Raw genomic sequence first — 20824 nt, forward strand, 5'->3', positions numbered from 1 at the left:
GTCACTTGGACAGGTGCGAGTGACAGGCAGGCTGAGACACAGGGCAAGCAGGCACGGCTGAGACACAGGGCAAGCAGGCACGGCTGAGACACAGGGCAAGCAGGCACGGCTGAGACACAGGGCAAGCAGGCACGGCTGAGACACAGGGCAAGCAGGCACGGCTGAGACACAGGGCAAGCAGGCACGGCTTGATACACTGGCAGGCAGGCTCGGCTTGGAGACACAGGGCAGGCTGGCATGGATGAGACACAGGGCAGGCTGGCAAGGACGAGACACAGAACAGGCTTGCAAGGCTTGAGACTCAGGGCAGGCAGGCACAGCTTGAGATACAGGGCAGGCAGGTATGGCTTGAAACACAGGGCAGGCAGGCACAGCTTGAGACACAGGGCAGGTGTGGTGTAAGAAGGAACAGGTAGGGACCTGTTCACACAGCAGGAGTTGGTACTGGCCGGAAGGAATGGATTATGGAGGGACAGGTAGGGTCCTGTTCACACCAGAGGTGCAGGTACGGGTACTAATAGGAGGGAGTGGAATATGACGGAACAGGTTTGGACCTGATCTCAAGGAAGTAGCAGGTATGGATACAGGCAAGAGTGAAGAGTAGGCGGGGCTGCAGGAGTGCGGAGTAGGCAGAGCCGTAGGAGTGCAGAGTAGGTGGAGCCGCAGGAGTGCGGAGTAGGCGGAGCTGTGTGGATGCAGAGCAGGCGAAGCAGCAAGGGTGCAGAGCAGGCAGAGCTGCAAGGGTGCAGAGCAGGCAGAGCTGTAACTGTGCAGAGCAGGCAGAGTTGCAAGAGTGCAGAGCACAGACAGGGAGGACACAGGGAAAGACACAGCAGGGAAAGAAGCCAAAGACAAGGAGGCAGGGGTAGGACAGAGTTCAGACAAGGTACAGGGATAAAAACTCAAGGACCAGGATATACTGCCTCCTGGAAGGTGGACGGAGGTACTAGGCAAGACAAGGTCAGGAGCTATAGCACAGAGACCAGGATATTCAGCCTCCTGGAGGGCAGACAGAAAGTACTAAGCAAGGCTAAGAGTTTTCCTCCAGAGAAGGAGGAGATACACATGAGAGGACCTGGCAGGCTCAGTAGCAATATACTAACTGAGTTTAGACATTGCACAGGCAAGGTTCCAGTGGGTGAGGCAGTCCTAAATGGTAGAGGGCTGTAGGTAATTGGTCAGGGACAGATTAGACAGGTGCACACTGACTGCATAAGAACCAGAGAGTTCTGGCACCGCCCCCCTATACACACAGCCAGGAAGCATGCAGGAGAGCACAGGAACAGAGCACAGAGCATAGGGCTGTCAGAAGACAGAATTCACAGCATGGCTTGGAGCAGTGAGCAAGTTGGTGAGTGGGGGATGGGAGGCCATGCAGCGATGCCAGCAGGGTTGTTACACGTGTCATTGCACATGATGGCGTCAGTGATGTAAAACAAGAGTAGTTTCCTCCAGCACACTATGTATCTACACATACAGTGTCCTGACAGGACCTGTGTGATGTCAGTGTTAGGCGTCAGGATTTTCCCACTGTGTGGGATAGATTCCAAGTCTTGTCGGGTGCTGTGGTCTCCCATTCAGTACAAGCTGCTGGGACTGCTTCTCAGCATGGATGTCAGTGCCAGCATCTTGCTTAGGTTCGTGCCACATGTTTGGTTACTGCTGGCTCTCCAGTTAAGTCTATGATAATAAGTGTGTTGCACGTGCCACATTGCAGACTGGAATCTAAGTCCAGAAATCACTTTACTCAGCATGTCTGTGATGTGGCACCTTGTCATTGGAGGTTAGTTGCTCTGGTGATGTGATGAGTAGGTGGAGCCGCAGGAGTGCGGAGTAGGCGGAGCTGCGTGGATGCAGAGCAGGCAGAGCTGCAAGGGTGCAGAGCAGGCAGAGCTGCTAGGGTGCAGAGCAGGCAGAGCTGCAAGGGTGCAGAGCAGGCAGAGCTGTAACTATGCAGAGCAGGCAGAGCTGTAAGAGTGCAGAGCACAGACTGGGAGGACACAGGGAAAGACACAGCAGGGAAAGAAGCCAAAGACAAGGAGGCAGGGGTAGGACAGAGTTCAGACAAGGTACAGGGATAAAAACTCAAGGACCAGGATATACTGCCTCCTGGAAGGCGGACGGAGGTACTAGGCAAGACAAGGTCAGGAGCTATAGCACAGAGACCAGGATATTCAGCCTCCTGGAGGGCAGACAGAAAATACTAAGCAAGGCTAAGAGTTTTCCTCCAGAGAAGGAGGAGATACACATGAGAGGACCTGGCAGGCTCAGTAGCAATATACTAACTGAGTTTAGACATTGCACAGGCAAGTTTCCAGTGGGTGAGGCAGTCCTAAATGGTAGAGGGCTGTAGGTAATTGGTCAGGGACAGATTAGACAGGTGTACCCTGACTGCATAAGAACCAGAGAGTTCTGTCACCGCCCCCCTATACACACACAGCCAGGAAGCATGCAGGAGAGCACAGGAACAGAGCACAGAGCATAGGGCTGTCAGAAGACAGAATTCACAGCATGGCTTGGAGCAGTGAGCAAGTTGGTGAGTGGGGGATGGGAGGCCATGCAGCGATGCCAGCAGGGTTGTTACACGTGTCATTGCACATGATGGCGTCAGTGATGTAAAACAAGAGTAGTTTCCTCCAGCACACTATGTATCTCCACATACAGTGTCCTGACAGGACCTGTGTGATGTCAGTGTTAGGCGTCAGGATTTTCCCACTGTGTGGGATAGATTCCAAGTCTTGTCGGGTGCTGTGGTCTCCCATTCAGTACAAGCTGCTGGGACTGCTTCTCAGCATGGATGTCAGTGCCAGCATCTTGCTTAGGTTTGTGCCACATGTTTGGTTACTGCTGGCTCTCCAGTTAAGTCTATGATAATAAGTGTGTTGCACGTGCCACATTGCAGACTGGAATCTAAGTCCAGAAATCACTTTACTCAGCATGTCTGTGATGTGGCACCTTGTCATTGGAGGTTAGTTGCTCTGGTGATGTGATGAGTAGGTGGAGCCGCAGGAGTGTGGAGTAGGCGGAGCTGCGTGGATGCAGAGCAGGCAGAGCTGCAAGGGTGCAGAGCAGGCAGAGCTGCAAGGGTGCAGAGCAGGCAGAGCTGCAAGGGTGCAGAGCAGGCAGAGCTGTAACTATGCAGAGCAGGCAGAGCTGTAAGAGTGCAGAGCACAGACTGGGAGGACACAGGGAAAGACACAGCAGGGAAAGAAGCCAAAGACAAGGAGGCAGGGGTAGGACAGAGTTCAGACAAGGTACAGGGATAAAAACTCAAGGACCAGGATATACTGCCTCCTGGAAGGCGGACGGAGGTACTAGGCAAGACAAGGTCAGGAGCTATAGCACAGAGACCAGGATATTCAGCCTCCTGGAGGGCAGACAGAAAATACTAAGCAAGGCTAAGAGTTTTCCTCCAGAGAAGGAGGAGATACACATGAGAGGACCTGGCAGGCTCAGTAGCAATATACTAACTGAGTTTAGACATTGCACAGGCAAGTTTCCAGTGGGTGAGGCAGTCCTAAATGGTAGAGGGCTGTAGGTAATTGGTCAGGGACAGATTAGACAGGTGTACCCTGACTGCATAAGAACCAGAGAGTTCTGTCACCGCCCCCCTATACACACACAGCCAGGAAGCATGCAGGAGAGCACAGGAACAGAGCACAGAGCATAGGGCTGTCAGAAGACAGAATTCACAGCATGGCTTGGAGCAGTGAGCAAGTTGGTGAGTGGGGGATGGGAGGCCATGCAGCGATGCCAGCAGGGTTGTTACACGTGTCATTGCACATGATGGCGTCAGTGATGTAAAACAAGAGTAGTTTCCTCCAGCACACTATGTATCTACACATACAGTGTCCTGACAGGACCTGTGTGATGTCAGTGTTAGGCGTCAGGATTTTCCCACTGTGTGGGATAGATTCCAAGTCTTGTCGGGTGCTGTGGTCTCCCATTCAGTACAAGCTGCTGGGACTGCTTCTCAGCATGGATGTCAGTGCCAGCATCTTGCTTAGGTTCGTGCCACATGTTTGGTTATTGCTGGCTGTCCAGTTAAGTCTATGATAATAAGTGTGTTGCACGTGCCACATTGCAGACTGGAATCTAAGTCCAGAAATCACTTTACTCAGCATGTCTGTGATGTGGCACCTTGTCATTGGAGGTTAGTTGCTCTGGTGATATGATGAGTAGGTGGAGCCGCAGGAGTGCAGAGTAGGCGGAGCTGCGTGGATGCAGAGCAGGCAGAGCTGCAAGGGTGCAGAGCAGGCAGAGCTGCAAGGGTGCAGAGCAGGCAGAGCTGTAACTGTGCAGAGCAGGCAGAGCTGCAAGAGTGCAGAGCACAGACAGGGATGACACAGGGAAAGACACAGCAGGGAAAGAAGCCAAAAACAAGGAGGCAGGGGTAGGACAGAGTTCAGACAAGGTACAGGGATAAAAACTCAAGGACCAGGATATACTGCCTCCTGGAAGGCGGACGGAGGTACTAGGCAAGACAAGGTCAGGAGCTATAGCACAGAGACCAGGATATTCAGCCTCCTGGAGGGCAGACAGAAAATACTAATCAAGGCTAAGAGTTTTCCTCCAGAGAAGGAGGAGATACACATGAGAGGACCTGGCAGGCTCAGTAGCAATATACTGAGTTTAGACATTGCACAGGCAAGGTTCCAGTGGGTGAGGCAGTCTTAAATAGTAGAGGGCTGTAGGTAATTGGTCAGGGACAGATTAGACAGGTGCACCCTGACTGCATAAGAACCAGAGAGTTCTGGCACCGCCCCCCTATACACACAGCCAGGAAGCATTCAGGAGAGCACAGGAACAGAGCACAGAGCATAGGGCTGGCAGAAGACAGAATTCACAGCATGGCTTGGAGCAGTGAGCAAGTTGGTGAGTGGGGGATGGGAGGCCATGCAGCGATGCCAGCAGGGTTGTTACACGTGTCATTGCACATGATGGCGTCAGTGATGTAAAACAAGAGTAGTTTCCTCCAGCACACTATGTATCTCCACATACAGTGTCCTGACAGGACCTGTGTGATGTCAGTGTTAGGCGTCAGGATTTTCCCACTGTGTGGGATAGATTCCAAGTCTTGTCAGGTGCTGTGGTCTCCCATTCAGTACAAGCTGCTGGGACTGTTTCTCAGCATGGATGTCAGTGCCAGCATCTTGCTTAGGTTCGTGCCACATGTTTGGTTACTGCTGGCTCTCCAGTTAAGTCTATGATAATAAGTGTGTTGCACGTGCCACATTGCAGACTGGAATCTAAGTCCAGAAATCACTTTACTCAGCATGTCTGTGATGTGGCGCCTAGTCATTGGAGGTTAGTTGCTCTGGTGATGTGATGACTCCAGATTGGCCCATGGGCGATGTCAGCATGAGTGTTTGGGGTGGTGCTTTCAGTATAAAATGCTCCCAGCAATGCCTGCAGGTGCGATAGTAGCGTGTGTGTGTGTATATGTGTATGTATATATATATATATATATATATATATATATATGTGTATATGTGTATACAGTATATGCTACCACTCTGTTTACAAGAGTGTGCCGCTCTTTACCAGTGACTGTGTGTCTAGACAGGAAGTGTAGGGTGAGAAAACCCTGCTTCGCTTAGCATCTGTCTTCGTCTGTGCGGTTGCACAGCGGAGTTACAGGGTGAGCTCAACCATTAGTCTAGACTTTCCTGAGAGAGCAATAGCGTTCCACACCTAGCATCATTTTTTGCTTTATTCCTGTGTCAGTTAACAGGGTGTTCTTTTGTTCCGTACCGCTCTGTGAGGTAATGGAGCGGGGTTCTCCGTGTTCTGTTCACACTGTGTGGCGTTAACACAGTGTGTTCAAGCAATAGCTCACTGTTTAGATTCCATCATTGTTCACTAGCAGCAGTTACACATCTCTGCATGGTGGACCCCCGGTTGCGATTGCACTTTATAGTTTAATTTAATTTTACGCAATCTGCCAACCCTAACAGTCAGGATGATGTGATCAATCACATGATCGAGGAGTCACAAGGTCTGGGCTTAAATGGCTGAAGGCCAGAGTTTTGAGTGTTCAATGTGAGTCTAGAGAGAGAACACTCCAGGAAAGTGTGTGTTAAACTTGAACCTGTCACTACTGCGACTGTGGACACAGCCGAGCCGACGCCTCCACATCGATCGACCACGCCGACGTGGGGTGAGCGTCCCAGGTGAGGACGGAGTGTGGACCCACTGGACCACAGGGGGGACCCGGGCCTACCCAGACTAGGGAAGAGTAGCGACCGGGGTCTGTGGCAGCTGAGCACGTGGAAGAGGAGGCAGAACGACACGACACCACACAACTTCAGGTATAGACAAAGTTTACTTGAACAAGACATGGTACAGAAACAAAACAGTTATGAAAGGCTCCCGGTTCCGCACATCAGGGAAGGGTACACGTCTCAGGATAACAGATGAAGGCAGGAGGACATCACGGGTTGATGCAGTCCAGGGTTGTCTGGCACGGACATACTAGGGTGGCCTCTTCCTCAGGCCTCAACCATAGCACAAAAAAAAGAGAGAGGAGCCAGCGCCGCTTAAGGATAGAACGCATAGCATAGAGTGCATATGCACATAATATCTAACTGTATTCAAAATGAGATATTTGGCAAAAAAATTGATCAATTCAATTGAGCCACCCCGCTGCGCCAAGGCAATCTCATGTGGGGGGTCCTACTCTACGTTTTTAATAAACACTGTGCCCTACGGCCTCCTAAACACATTAAAAGCAAGACCACATTAAGTGCAATCCGTACCTGAGCATATCTTAATCGCTCCCATGAAGCCAGATAAAGCAAGTGCAGATGAAGGCCAACCAGGTCTGAATGTAGACATGTCAGGTTTAGCCTCCACACTCTGCCCAACCAGGAAACATAGATGAAGGGCGATGCAGGTTCAAACACAGGTGCACAATTAAGTAAAGCTTGGGGCAGGGTGGGCGATCAAACATGATCGCGGTGTACCGGGAGTTAAAGGGAAGCATCGTCAGGGAGGGGGCTCCCTCCGTGCTTCCCTGAGCCCCCCACGGCAGCGCAATGTGCAGCGCTGCTGCGGGGGGCTCCTTTCCTCCAGGCCCCCGAATCCAAGATGGCGACGGGGGCCTTCGGGGGCCTGCAGGAAGCTGGCTTCCTCAGTGCCTGCAAAGCGCAGGCATGAGGAAGCCTTCGGCACTGCCTGTGACAGATCGCTGATCTGTCACAGTGATCTGTGATGTGACAGATCAGCGATCTGTCACAGGACAGTGATGTCCCACCTGGGACTATGTAATAAAGTAAAAAAACAATTTAAAAAAAGTGTAAAAATAAATAAAAAAAAATCGCCAAATAAATTAGTAAAAAAAAAAAAAAAAATTCCCCAATAAATTCATTTTTTGAAAATAATAAAAAAAAAACAATAAAAGTACACATATTAGGTATCACCGCGTCCGTAACGACCTGCCCTATAAAACTGTCCCATTAGTTAACCCCTTTAGCGAACCCCTTAAAAAATAAAAATAAAAAACGAAGCAAAAAATAATGATTTATTATCATACCGCCAAATAAAAAGTGTAATAACACGCGATCAAAAAGACGCATATAAATATCCATGGTACCGCTGAAAACGTCATCTTGTCCCGCAAAAAACGAGCCACCACACAGTATCATCTGCAAAAAAATAAAAAAGTTATAGCTCGCAGAATAAAGCGATGCAAAAATAATTATTTTTCATATAAAATAGTTTTCATTGCATAAAACCGACAAAACATAAAAAAATGACCTAAATGAGGTATCGCTGTAACCATACTGACCCAAAGAATAAAACTGCTTTATCAATTTTACCGCACGCGAAACGGTGTAAACGCACCCCCCCAAAAGAAATTCATGAAACGCTGGTTTTTGTTCATTCTACGTCCCAAAAATCGGAATAAAAAGTGATCAAAAAATGTCACGTGCCCAAAAATGGTACTGATAAAAACGTCAACTCGTCCCGCAAAAAATAAGACCTCACATGACTCGGTGGGTCAAAATACGGAAAAATTATAGCTCTCAATATGTGGTGATGCAAAAATTATTTTTTCAATAAAAAGCGTCTTTTAGCGTGCGACAGCTGCAAAACATAAAAATTGCCATAAATAGTAAATCAAACCCCCAGTTATCACCCTTTAGTTAGGGAAAAACAATAAAATAAAAAAAAAATGTATTTATTTCCATTTTTCCATTAGGGTTAGGGTTAGGGCTAGGGTTAGGGCTAGGGTTAGGGTTAGGGTTAGGGCTAGGGTTAGGGCTAGGGTTAAGGTTAGGGCTAGGGTTAGGGCTTGGGTTAGGGCTAGGGTTAGGGTTAGGGCTGAGATTAGGGTTAGGGGTGTGTTGGGGTTCGGGTTGGAGTTAGAATTGGGGGTTTCCACTGTTTGGGCACATCAGGGGCTCTCCAAATGCAACATTGCGTCTGATCTCAATTCCAGCCAATTCTGAGTTGAAAAAGTCATATGGTGCTCCTTCCCTTCCAAGCTCTGCCATGCGCCCAAACAGTGTTTTACCCTCACATGTAGGGTATCAGCCTACTCAGGACAAATTGCAAAACAATTTTTGGGTCCAATTTCTCCTGTTACCCTTAGGAAAATAAAAAATTGGGGGCAAAAATATCATTTTTGTGGAAAAAAATGATTTTTTTATTTTCACGTCCGAGCGTTATAAACTTCTGTGAAGCACTTGGGGGTTCAAAGTGCTCACCACACATCTAGATAAGTTCCGTGGAGGGGTCTAGTGTCCAAAATGGGGTCACTTGTGGGGAGTTTCAATAGTTTAGGTACATCAGGGGCTCTCCAAACGCACATGACACCCGCAGACCATTCCATCAAAGTCTGCATTCCAAAACGTCACTGCTTCCCTTCCGAGCCCCGACGTGTGTCCATACAGTAGTTTTCTCCCACATATGGGGTGTCAGCGTACTCATGACAAATTGGACAACAACTTTTGGGGTCCAATTTCTCCTGTTACCCTTGGGAAAATGAAAAAATTGGGGACTAATTGATCATGTTTGTGGAAAAAATACGATTTTTTTATTTTCATGCCCGGGCATTATAAACTTCTGTGAAGCCCTTGGGGGTTCAAAGTGCTCACCACACATCTAGATAAGTTCCATAGGGGTTCTCGTTTCCAAAATGGGGTCATTTGTGGGTGTTTCCACTGTTTAGGTACATTAGGGGCTCTCCAAAGGCAACATGACACCCGCAGACCATTCCATCAAAGTCTGCATTCCAAAACGTCACTACTTCCTTTCTGAGCCCTGACGTGTGTCCATACAGTAGTTTTCTCCCACATATGGGGTGTCAGCGTACTCAGGACAAATTGGACAACAACTTTTGGGGTTCAATTTCTCTTGTTACCCTTGGGAAAATAAAAAAATTGGGGACTAATTGATCATGTTTGTGGAAAAAATACGATTTTTTTATTTTCATGCCCTGGCATTATAAAATTCTGTGAAGCCCTTGGGGGTTCAAAGTGCTCACCTCACATCTAGATAAGTTCCTTAGGGGGTCTAGTTTTCAAAATGGGGTCATTTGTGGGTGTTTCCACTGTTAGGTACATTAGGGGCTCTCCAAAGGCAACATGACACCCGCAGACCATTCCATCAATGTCTGAATTCCAAAACGTCACTACTTCCCTTCCGAGCCCTGACGTGTGTCCATACAGTAGTTTTCTCCCACATATGGGGTGTCAGCGTACTCAGGACAAATTGGACAACAACTTTTGGGGTTCAGTTTCTCCTGTTACCCTTGGGAAAATAAAAAAATTGGGGACTAAGTGATCATGTTTGTGGAAAAAATACGATTTTTTTATTTTCATGCCCTGGCATTATAAACTTCTGTGAAGCCCTTGGGGGTTCAAAGTGCTCACCTTACATCTAGATAAGTTCCTTAGGGGGTCTAGTTTTCAAAATGGGGTCATTTGTGGGGGGTTTCCACTGTTTAGGTACATTAGGGGCTCTCCAAAGGCAACATGACACCCGCAGCCAATTCCATCAATGTCTGCATTCCAAAACGTCACTACTTCCCTTCCGAGCCCTGACGTGTGTCCATACAGTAGTTTTCTCCCACATATGGGGTGTCAGCGTACTCAGGACAAATTGGACAACAACTTTTGGGGTTCAATTTCTCCTGTTACCCTTGGGAAAATAAAAAAAATGGTGACTAAAAGATCATGTTTGTGGAAAAAATACGAATTTTTTATTTTCACGCCCGGGCGTTATAAACTTCTGTGAAGCACTGGGGGTTCAAAGTGCTCACCACACATCTAGATAAGTTCCTTGGGGGGTCTAGTTTACAAAATGGTGTCATTTGTGGGGGGTTTCCACTGTTTAGGTACATCAGGGGTTTTCCAATCGCGACATGGTGTCCGATCTCAATTCCAGCCAAAAACGTCAAATGGCGCTGCTTCCCTTCCGAGCTCTGCCATGCGCCCAAATAGTGGTTTACCCCCACATGTGGGGTATCAGCGTACTCAGGACAAATTGCACAATAACTTTTAGGGTGCTGTTACCCTTGGAAAAATAAGAATTGAGGGTGAAAAGATCATTTTTGTGGAAAAAATATGATTTTTTTAATTGTACGGCTTTATGTTATAAACTTCTGTGAAGCCCTTGGGGGCTCAAAGTTCTCACCACACATCTAGATAAGTTCCTTATGGGGTCTAGTTTCCAAAATGGTGTCATTTGTGGGGGGTTTCCACTGTTTAGGTACATCAGGGGTTTTCCAATCGCGACATGGTGTCCGATCTCAATTCCAGCCAAAAACGTCAAATGGCGCTGCTTCCCTTCCAAGCTCTGCCATGCGCCCAAATAGTGGTTTACCCCCACATGAGGGGTATCAGCGTACTCAGGACAAATTGCACTATAACTTTTAGGGTGCTGTTACCCTTGGAAAAATAAGAATTGAGGGTGAAAAGATAATTTTTGTGGAAAAAATATGATTTTTTAATTGTACGGCTTTATGTTATAAACTTCTGTGAAGCCCTTGGGGGTTCAAAGTTCTCACCACACATCTAGATAAGTTCCTTATGGGGTCTAGTTTCCAAAATGGTGTCATTTGTGGGGGGTTTCCACTGTTTAGGTACATCAGGGGTTTTCCAATCGCGACATGGTGTCCGATCTCAATTCCAGCCAAAAACGTCAAATGGCGCTGCTTCCCTTCCGAGCTCTGCCATGCGCCCAAATAGTGGTTTACCCCCACATGTGGGGTATCAGCATACTCAGGACAAATTGCACAATAACTTTTAGGGTCCTGTTACCCTTGGGAAAATAAAAATTGGGGTGAAAAGATCATTTTTGTGGAAAAAATATGATTTTTTAATTGTACCGCTGTACGTTATAAACTTCTGTAAAGCCCTTGTGGGTTCAAAGTTCTCACCACATATCTAGATAAGTTCCTTGGGGGGTCTAGTTTCCAAAATGGGGTCACTTGTAGGGGGTTTCCACTGTTTAGGTACATCAGGGACTCTCCAAACGTGACATGGCGTCCGATCTGAATTCCAGCCAATTTTGCATTGAAAAAGTCAAACGGCGCTCCTTCCATTCTGAGCTCTGCCATGCGCCGAAACAGTCATTCCCCCCCACAAATCAGGTATCAGCGTACTCAGGACAAATTGCTCAATAACTTTTGCAGTCCAATTTCTCCTGTTACCCTTGGTAAAATAAAAAAAATTGAACCTGAAGTATTTTTTTTGTGAAAAAAAGTTAGATGTTCATTTCTTTTTAAATATTCAAAAAAATTCCTGTGACGCACCTATTGGGTTAATAAACTTCTTGAATGTGGTTTTGAGCACCTTAAGGGGTTCAGTTTTTAGAATGGTGTTACTTTTGGGTATTTTCTATCATATAGACCCCTCAAAGTGGCTTCAAATGTGATGTGGTCCTAAAAATAAAATGGTGTTGTAAAAATGAGAAATCGCTGGTCAACTTTTAACCCTTATAACTTCCTAACAAAAAAAAATTTTGGTTCCAAAATTGTGCTGATGTAAAGTAAACATGTGGGAAATGTTAGTTATCAAGTTTTTTGTGTGCCGTATCTCTGTGATTTAAGGGCATAAAAATTCAAATTTGGAAAATTGCGAAATTTTCAATTTTTGCCAAATTTCCGTTTTTTTCACAAATAAACGCAAGTTATTTGAATGAAATTTTACCACTAACATGAAGTACAATATGTCACGAGAAAACAATGTCAGAATCAACAGGATCCATGGAAGCGTTCCAGAGTTATGACCTCATAAAGGTACAGTGGTCAGAATTGTAAAAATTGGCCCGGTCATGAACGTGCAAACCACCCTTGGGGGTGAAGGGGTTAAGGATAGAACGCATAGCATAGAGTGCATATGCACATAATATCTAACTGTATTCAACATGAGATATTTGGCAAAGAAATTGATCAATTCAATTGAGCCACCCCGCCGCGCCAAGGCAATCTCATGTGGGGGGTCCTACTCTACGTTTTTAATAAACATTGTGCCATACGGCCTCCTAAATAGATTAAAAGCAAGACCACATTAAGTGCAATCAGTACCTGAGCATATCTTAATCGCTCACATGAAGCCAGATAAAGCAAGTGCAGATGAAGGCCAACCAGGTCTGAATGTAGACATGTCAGGTTTAGCCTCCACACTCTGCCCAACCAGGAAACATAGATGAAGGGCGATGCAGGTTCAAACACAGGTGCACAATTAAGTAAAGCTTGGGGCAGGGTGGGGCTGCTGTGTGTGCACAGCAGCCTAGATCCATCACAGTGAACACAGAAAAAATGGCGAATATAACCCAGCGCGCACGGCAAAAGTGGTGGTCAGCCACATACCAACATACAAAAAAAAGAGAGGAGCCAGCGCCGCTTAAGGATAGAACGCATAGCATAGATTGCATATGCACATAATATCTAACTGTATTCAAAATGAGATATTTGGCAAAAAAATTGATCAATTCAATTGAGCCACCCCACCGCGCCAAGGCAATCTCATGTGGGGGGTCCTACTCTACGTTTTTAATAAACACTGTGCCATACGGCCTCCTAAATACACCCTGCCCCAAGCTTTACTTAATTGTGCACCTGTGTTTGAACCTACATCGCCCTTCATCTATGTTTCCTGGTTGGGCAGAGTGTGGAGGCTAAACCTGACATGTCTACATTCAGACCTGGTTGGCCTTCATCTGCATTTGCTTTATCTGGCTTCATGGGAGCGATTAAGATATGCTCAGGTACGGATTGCACTTAATGTGGTCTTACTTTTAATGTATTTAGGAGGCCGTACGGCACAGTGTTTATTAAAAACGTAGAGTAGGATAATTTTTTTTGCCAAATATCTCATTTTGAATACAGTTAGATATTATGTGCATATGCACTCTATGCTATGCGTTCTATCCTTAAGCGGCGCTGGCTCCTCTCTCTTTTTTTTTGTATGTTGGTATGTGGCTGACCACCACTTTTGCCGTGCGCGCTGGGTTATGTTCGCCATTCTTTCTGTGTTCACTGTAATGGATCTAGGCTGCTGTGCACACACACAGCAGCCCCACCCTGCCCCAAGCTTTACTTAATTGTGCACCTGTGTTTTAACCTGCATCGCCCTTCATCTATGTTTCCTGGTTGGGCAGAGTGTGGAGGCTAAACCTGACATGTCTACATTCAGACCTGGTTGGCCTTCATCTGCACTTGCTTTATCTGGCTTCATGGGAGCGATTAAGATATGCTCAGGTACGGATTGCACTTAATGTGGTCTTGCTTTTAATGTATTTAGGAGGCCGTATGGCACAGTGTTTATTAAAAACGTAGAGTAGGACCCCCCACATGAGATTGCCTTGGCGCAGCGGGGTGGCTCAATTGAATTGATCAATTTTTTTGCCAAATATCTCATTTTGAATACAGTTAGATATTATGTGCATATGCACTCTATGCTATGCGTTCTATCCTTAAGCGGCGCTGGCTCCTCTCTCTTTTTTTTTGTATGTTGGTATGTGGCTGACCACCACTTTTGCCGTGCGCGCTGGGTTATGTTCGCCATTTTTTCTGTGTTCACTGTGATGGATCTAGGCTGCTGTGCACACACAAAGCAGCCCCACCCTGCCCCAAGCTTTACTTAATTGTGCACCTGTGTTTGAACCTGCATCGCCCTTCATCTATGTTTCCTGGTTGGGCAGAGTGTGGAGGCTAAACCTGACATGTCTACATTCAGGCCTGGTTGGCCTTCATCTGCACTTGCTTTATCTGGCTTCATGGGAGCGATTAAGATATGCTCAGGTACGGATTGCACTTAATGTGGTCTTGCTTTTAATGTATTTAGGAGGCCGTATGGCACAGTGTTTATTAAAAACGTAGAGTAGGACCCCCCACATGAGATTGCCTTGGCGCGGCGGGGTGGCTCAATTGAATTGATCAATTTTTTTGCCAAATATCTCATTTTGAATACAGTTAGATATTATGTGCATATGCACTCTATGCTATGCGTTCTATCCTTAAGCGGCGCTGGCTCTGCTCTCTTTTTTTTTTAACCGTAGCACAGGCTCAGCAGGAGAACATCAGACACCGACTTCAGACGATGGCAGGGGTCATCACGGGTTGATGCTGTCCAGGGTCGTCTGGCACGGGCATATCAGAACGGCCTATCTCTCAGGCCTCAGGCACAGGACTGGCTCAACAGGAGAACGTCAGACACATACCCAGGACAGACGTCAGACGATGGCAGGAGTCATCACGGGTAGATGCAGTCCAGGATCCTCTGGCACGGGCATACTAGGATGGCCTCTCTCTCAGGCCTCAGGCGTAGCACACGCTCAGCAGGAGAACAAAAACCGATCCCAGAAGGACTACATCACTAGGTGGACCTCAGGGAATTGGCGGAACATCGGGACACAGGCAGGACATCAAGAACACAGACTGGACATCAGAAACATGGAGAGGGCATCAGGAACACCAGGCAGGACATCGGGAACACCAGGCAGGACATCGGGAACACCAGGCAGGACATCGGGAACACCAGGCACACAGACATCAGGACACCAGGAAAATGGACATCAGGACACCAGGAACATGGACTGGACATCAGGACACAGGCAGGGCATCAGGACTTGGATCTCAGATAGAGCATCAGCACACTGGCATCAGACTCTGGACATCTGGCAGCGATCGACAGGATCCGGACATCAGGCTGCGTTCATCAGCTCTGGACATCAGGCCACAGTCATCAGGCTCCGGACCACTGGCAGCGATCGGCAGGCTCCAGACATCGGGCAGGGAAGCATAGGATCCGGACATCTGGCAGAGGACATCAGGCACAGCACATCTGGAAGGGGTCGTCAGACACCGGACATCAGGCTGTGGTCATCAGGCTCTGGACGAGAAGCCACGGTCATCAGGCTCTGGTCATCTGGCAGCGACCTAGAAAGGAACCCCAGCAGTCTGGTGCAAACCCTGCTGGGTTGGACTGGAACCGGCAGGGAATTGCACCGAATCCCCAGCTGAGCACAGAGTGGCAGAAACTCAGCGGACACACCGGACTCCTACTTCCAAGATGAACCCAAGTTAAATCACAGCACATCAGGTAGCAAAGAGTCACAGTCACTGGGCACATGGTTCAAGACACGAAGGGACCTCAGGAACATCACACAGAGGACACAGTTCAGACAGGGTCAGGTAAAGGAACAGGTCCAGAATTCAGGGAAACAAGACACAACATAGACGGGCCTGGATATGCAGCCTCCAGGAAGGGCGATCTGGGTATTACTGCCCCCAGAGCAGGCGAAGAAACAAGACACTATTCAGACAGGGTCAAGTACAGCAGCAGCCAGGGACCGCACCAGTGGGTGGTCTTGCAAAGCATTGGAGCCACGCACGCATGTACGGCTGCGCAGCGGGGCAGGGAACTGAGCAGCATCAATAATGGTAATAGGCAACAGTATCCCTGCTAGTTAGGAGGAGAGGAGCAAAGGGTTAATGCAGACATGCAGAGTAACGCCGGGGAAGCAAAGTACAAACACACCGGCATTACAGAACCGTGGACATTGCTGCCTGTGAGCGGGCTGAACCCCGCTAGGAAAAGGACTGTGTTTTTTTGTTTCTTTGATTTGCTGTTTTACCCAGAGGGCTGTGTTTACTTTACCAAGTTGAACCCCGCTAGGAAAAGGACTGTGTTTTTTTGTTTCTTTGATTTGCTGTTTTACCCAGAGGGCTGTGTTTACTTTACCAAGCTTGGTTTATGCTGTCTACAATAAACCAAGCCTTTTCTTAATGAGACACATGTTCCGGTTATACCTCTGTGTCCAGCCGCGTGAGCTGCCCTACCACACCAGTAAAGCAAAATGTGACAATAGGGCACAACATTATCATGGGGTACACAATTTCAAAATTAGACTAGTAAAACAGGTAAGCAAGAGAACGTGTGTAATTATTTTTTTAAACAGTATGCCATTTCTTCCCTCCGTCAAAAAGACATAACCAAAAATGCTGCATGGGTAGATAGGTACTTATTTGTAAACTAAATTGCAGCAACTGCTCAGATTATTGTCAGTTGTCTAATTGTGCAATTAAAATAAGTATGCAAAATGTTTTTGTTTAAGAATTTTTTTTAACCCATTTACCCCCAAGCTTTTTTGCACCTTCATGACTAGGCCAAATTTTACAATTCTGACCATTATCATTTTATGGGGTAATAACTCTGGTACACTTTAGTGGATCCCACTGATTTTAAGATTTTTTTTTCACTTCATATTTTACTCCATGATAATGTTAAAATTTATTTGGTGTGACTTGAGTTTATTTGTGAAAAAAATGGAAATTTCAAGAAAATGTAGCAATTTTAACATTTTAGTTTTTATGCCCTTACAGCAGAGAGCTACTGTATGTCACACAAAATAGTTAATAAAAAACATTTCCCATTTTTGGAATTTTTTTTGTTAGGAAGTTATAAGGGTTAAAAGTAGACCAGCTGATTTCTTGTTTTTCCAACAAAATTTACAAAACCATTTTTTAGGGACCACAATGCATTTGGAGTGACTTTGAGGAGCCTATATGACATAAAATCCCAAAAAGTGACAAGAATATAAAAACTGCTCCCCTCAAGGTGCTCAAAACCACATTGAAGAAGTTTATTAACCCTTCAGGTGCTTCACAGGAATTTTTGGAATGTAGGGAAGGAAAAAATGAACAATTAACTTTTTTTCACAAAAATTTTACTTTAGATACAATTTTTTTATTTAACCGGGATCACACTTGTGAGTGTGATGCGAGAAACTCACGCGAGTCTCTTGCATCAATACCTGGGACTGTCGCCGACTTTCAGGACCGGAGTGAGCGGCTGCATGTATTTCTATAGAAAAAATATTTATTTTTGCATCACTTTATTCTGAGAGCTATAACTTTTTTATTTTTCTGCTAATTGATCTGTTTGGCAGCTTTACTTTTGTGGGGCAAGATTATGTTTTTAGCGATACCATTTTTATTTACACTTCTTTTTTATCTTGTTTTATTCCACTTTTCCTTCAGCTGTCTGATGAAAAATCATAATTTTTTGCCTTTTTTACTGTGTTCACTGAAGGGGTTAACTGGTGGGACAGCTTTATAGGTCGGGTTGTTCCGGACAAGGTGATACTTTTATTTTCATAAAAATATTTATTAGTACAATATATTTTTTATTAATATTTTGTGACTTTTCTTTAAAATACTTTTCCAAGTTTTTTTTTTTTACTTTTTTTTTTTTCTTATTTACTAAGCCCCTCTATGAGGCTTTCACTTTCTGCAGTCTGTTTTCAGTTCTAATGCATTCAATGCACCAGCATTGCAATGCTTTAGAGCTGTCAGCCCTACACACACAAGTTAGTTAGATCATGCACTGTGCACTGATAAAGAAAGTTCTCAGCCTCCCATCAAAAAGCCCAAAGACAAAACGGGCACATTTTCAGGCTGCTTGCTGTGGAAATGTTGCCATTTAGGCTTTTAGACACTGGATTTTCATTGTCTCCTGGAGGCAACCGTCCCTTGGTACTCGGTCCCCAGCCACCACTTTTCTCCCAATGTAGCTTCCCCACCTTGTGCAAGCATATGTCCAGGAACATCACCCGTGCCCTCACCAACGCACTTGCTGGGATGGTACACTTAACATCCAACACGTGGATAAGCACTTGTGGCCAGTGATGCTACATTTCCCTGATAGAACAGTGGGAGAACATTTTGGAAGCTGGAGCAGAGTCCCACCCTGCGATAGCACATGTGCTACCGACAACAAGGATTGTTGGTCCTACTTCTATCAGGGTTTCCTCCACCTGCTACAATAGTTCTTTCATCCCCCTCCTGCTCCTCCCCCTCATCATCCATCTCCGAAAGACTACCTGAGAACACGCCGTCCACTTAAGCCAGAAGCTGGAAGCTCTGCAGCACTGTCTCAGCGAAGAGGCAACATTCTCTGCTGAAGCTAATTTTCTAGGCGACAAACCACACACTACAGCAGAGTTACTGTTCTTCTATGCCTTTCTAGATGTTGCACTGCCCTGCTGCTAGCATCAAGCCTATGTGCATTTTTAGTGGCGCTAGGGGAGTCATAACAGACAGGTGCTTTCACCTATCAACAGAAAATGCTGACAGGTTTACTCTGATAAAAATTAGCAAAGTATGGATTAGTCCTGACTTTTCCACATCATCAGATGTCAGCAGCAAATAAAGTGTACTTAATCTTCAATGTTTGAATGAGGCACTACAGTTGGTGCCTTCAAGTGTGTATGGATGACACTGTCTGTAATTTTTTGAAGGCTTTACACTAAGTGAACAGCCTGCGTGAGTCTAGGCCTACCATTACACGACAATTTGAAAAGCATGTCCTTTATGTCTAATAAAGGGTGTATCTGAATCCATCTTCCATCTAATTTTGGCAGTTCATTCTTCCTTCATAAATTACACTAAACTTTCCTATTTTTTGATACAAATTTAAATTTTGGTTTGCTTAAGTTATTTTTTTAGTATGCTTTTTAACCCCTTTCTGACATCAGACGTACTATCCCATCCATGGGACCCGGGCCCCTATGCCCATGGACGGGATAGTACGTCTACCGCGATCAGCGGCGCCCACGTGGTGAGCGCCGCTGATCGCGGCCGGGTGTCAGCTGATTATCACAGCTGACACCCAGCACAATGTGTCAGGGGAGGTCATGGACCGCCCCCGACACGTAAACCCCTTGCACACCGCGATCAAACACGATCGCGGTGTACCGGGGGTTAAAGGGAAGCATCGGCAGGGAGGGGGCTCCCTCCGTGCTTCCCTGAGCCCCCCACGGCAGCGCAATGTGCAGCGCTGCTGCGGGGGGCTCCTTTCCTGCAGGCCCCCAAATCCAAGATGGCGACGGGGGCCTTCGGGGGCCTGCAGGAAGCTGGCTTCCTCAGTGCCTGCAAAGCGCAGGGAAGGAGGAAACCTGCACACTGCCTGTGACAGATCGCTGATCTGTCACAGTGATCTGTGATGTGACAGATCAGCGATCTGTCACAGGACAGTGATGTCCCACCTGGGACTATTTAATAAAGTTAAAAAAAAAATAAAAAAAAGTGTTAAAATAATTAAAAAAAAATCGCCAAATAAATTAGAAAAAAAAAAATATTCCTCCAAATAAATCCATTTTTTGGAAATATATATAAAAAAAAACAATAAAAGTACACATATTAGGTATCGCCGCATCCGTAACGACCCGCCCTATAAGACTGTCCCATTAGTTAACCCCTTTAGCGAACCCCTTAAAAAATAAAAATAAAAAACGAAGCAAAAAATAATGATTTATTATCATACCGTCAAACAAAAAGTGTAATTACGCGCGATCAAAAAGACGCATATAAATATCCATGCTACTGCTGAAAACGTCATCTTGTCCTGCAAAAAACAAGCCACCACACAGCATCATCAGCGAAAAAATAATAAAGTTATAGCTCGCAGAATAAAGCGATGCAAAAATAATTATTTTTTATATAAAATAGTTTTCATTGCATAAAACCGACAAAACATAAAAAAACAACCTAAATTAGGTATCGCTGTAACCGTACTGACCCGAAGAATAAAACTGCTTTATCAATTTTACCGCACGCGGAACGGTGTAAACGCACTCCCCCAAAAGAAATTCATGAAACGCTGGTTTTTGTTCATTCTGCGTCCCAAAAATCGGAATAAAAAGCGATCAAAAAATGTCATGTGCCCAAAAATGGTACCAATAAAAACGTCAACTCGTCCCGCAAAAAATAAGACCTCACATGACTCGGTGGGTCAAAATACGGAAAAATTATAGCTCTCAATATGTGGTGATGCAAAAACTATTTTTACAATAAAAAGCGTCTTTTAGGTGGCGACAGCCGCCAAACATAAAAACCGCCATAAATAGTAAATCAAACCCCCCGTTATCACCCCCTTAGTTAGGGAAAAATAATAAAATAAAAAAAATGTATTTATTTCCATTTTTCCATTAGGGTTAGGGTAGGGTTAGGGCTAGGGCTAGGGCTAGGGTTAGGGTTAGGGCTGAGATTAGGGTTAGGGGTGTGTTGGGGTTCGGGTTGGAGTTAGAATTGGGGGTTTCCACTGTTTGGGCACATCAGGGGTTCTCCAAATGCAACATTGCGTCTGATCTCAATTCCAGCCAATTCTGAGTTGAAAAAGTCAAATGGTGCTCCTTCCCTTCCAAGCTCTGCCATGCGCCCAAACAGTGTTTTACCCCCACATGTAGGGTATCAGCCTACTCAGGACAAATTGCAAAACAATTTTTGGGGTCCAATTTCTCCTGTTACCCTTAGGAAAATAAAAAATTGGGGGCAAAAATATCATTTTTGTGGAAAAAAATGATTTTTTTA

At 45.9% G+C, this 20824-nt stretch overlaps 1 long non-coding RNA gene across 1 annotated transcript in view; it reads left to right on the forward strand.

Annotated features, from left to right (window-relative positions):
• Window positions 1-20824, forward strand: part of LOC141059165 (uncharacterized) — a 192771-nt gene that overhangs the window by 81798 nt on the left and 90149 nt on the right. The gene's annotated exons all lie outside the window — the stretch shown is intronic.

Source organism: Dendrobates tinctorius, unplaced genomic scaffold (assembly GCF_039654945.1).
Source record: "Dendrobates tinctorius isolate UK_male_01 unplaced genomic scaffold, ASM3965494v1 ptg000224l, whole genome shotgun sequence".
NCBI classification, from domain to species: domain Eukaryota; kingdom Metazoa; phylum Chordata; class Amphibia; order Anura; family Dendrobatidae; genus Dendrobates; species Dendrobates tinctorius.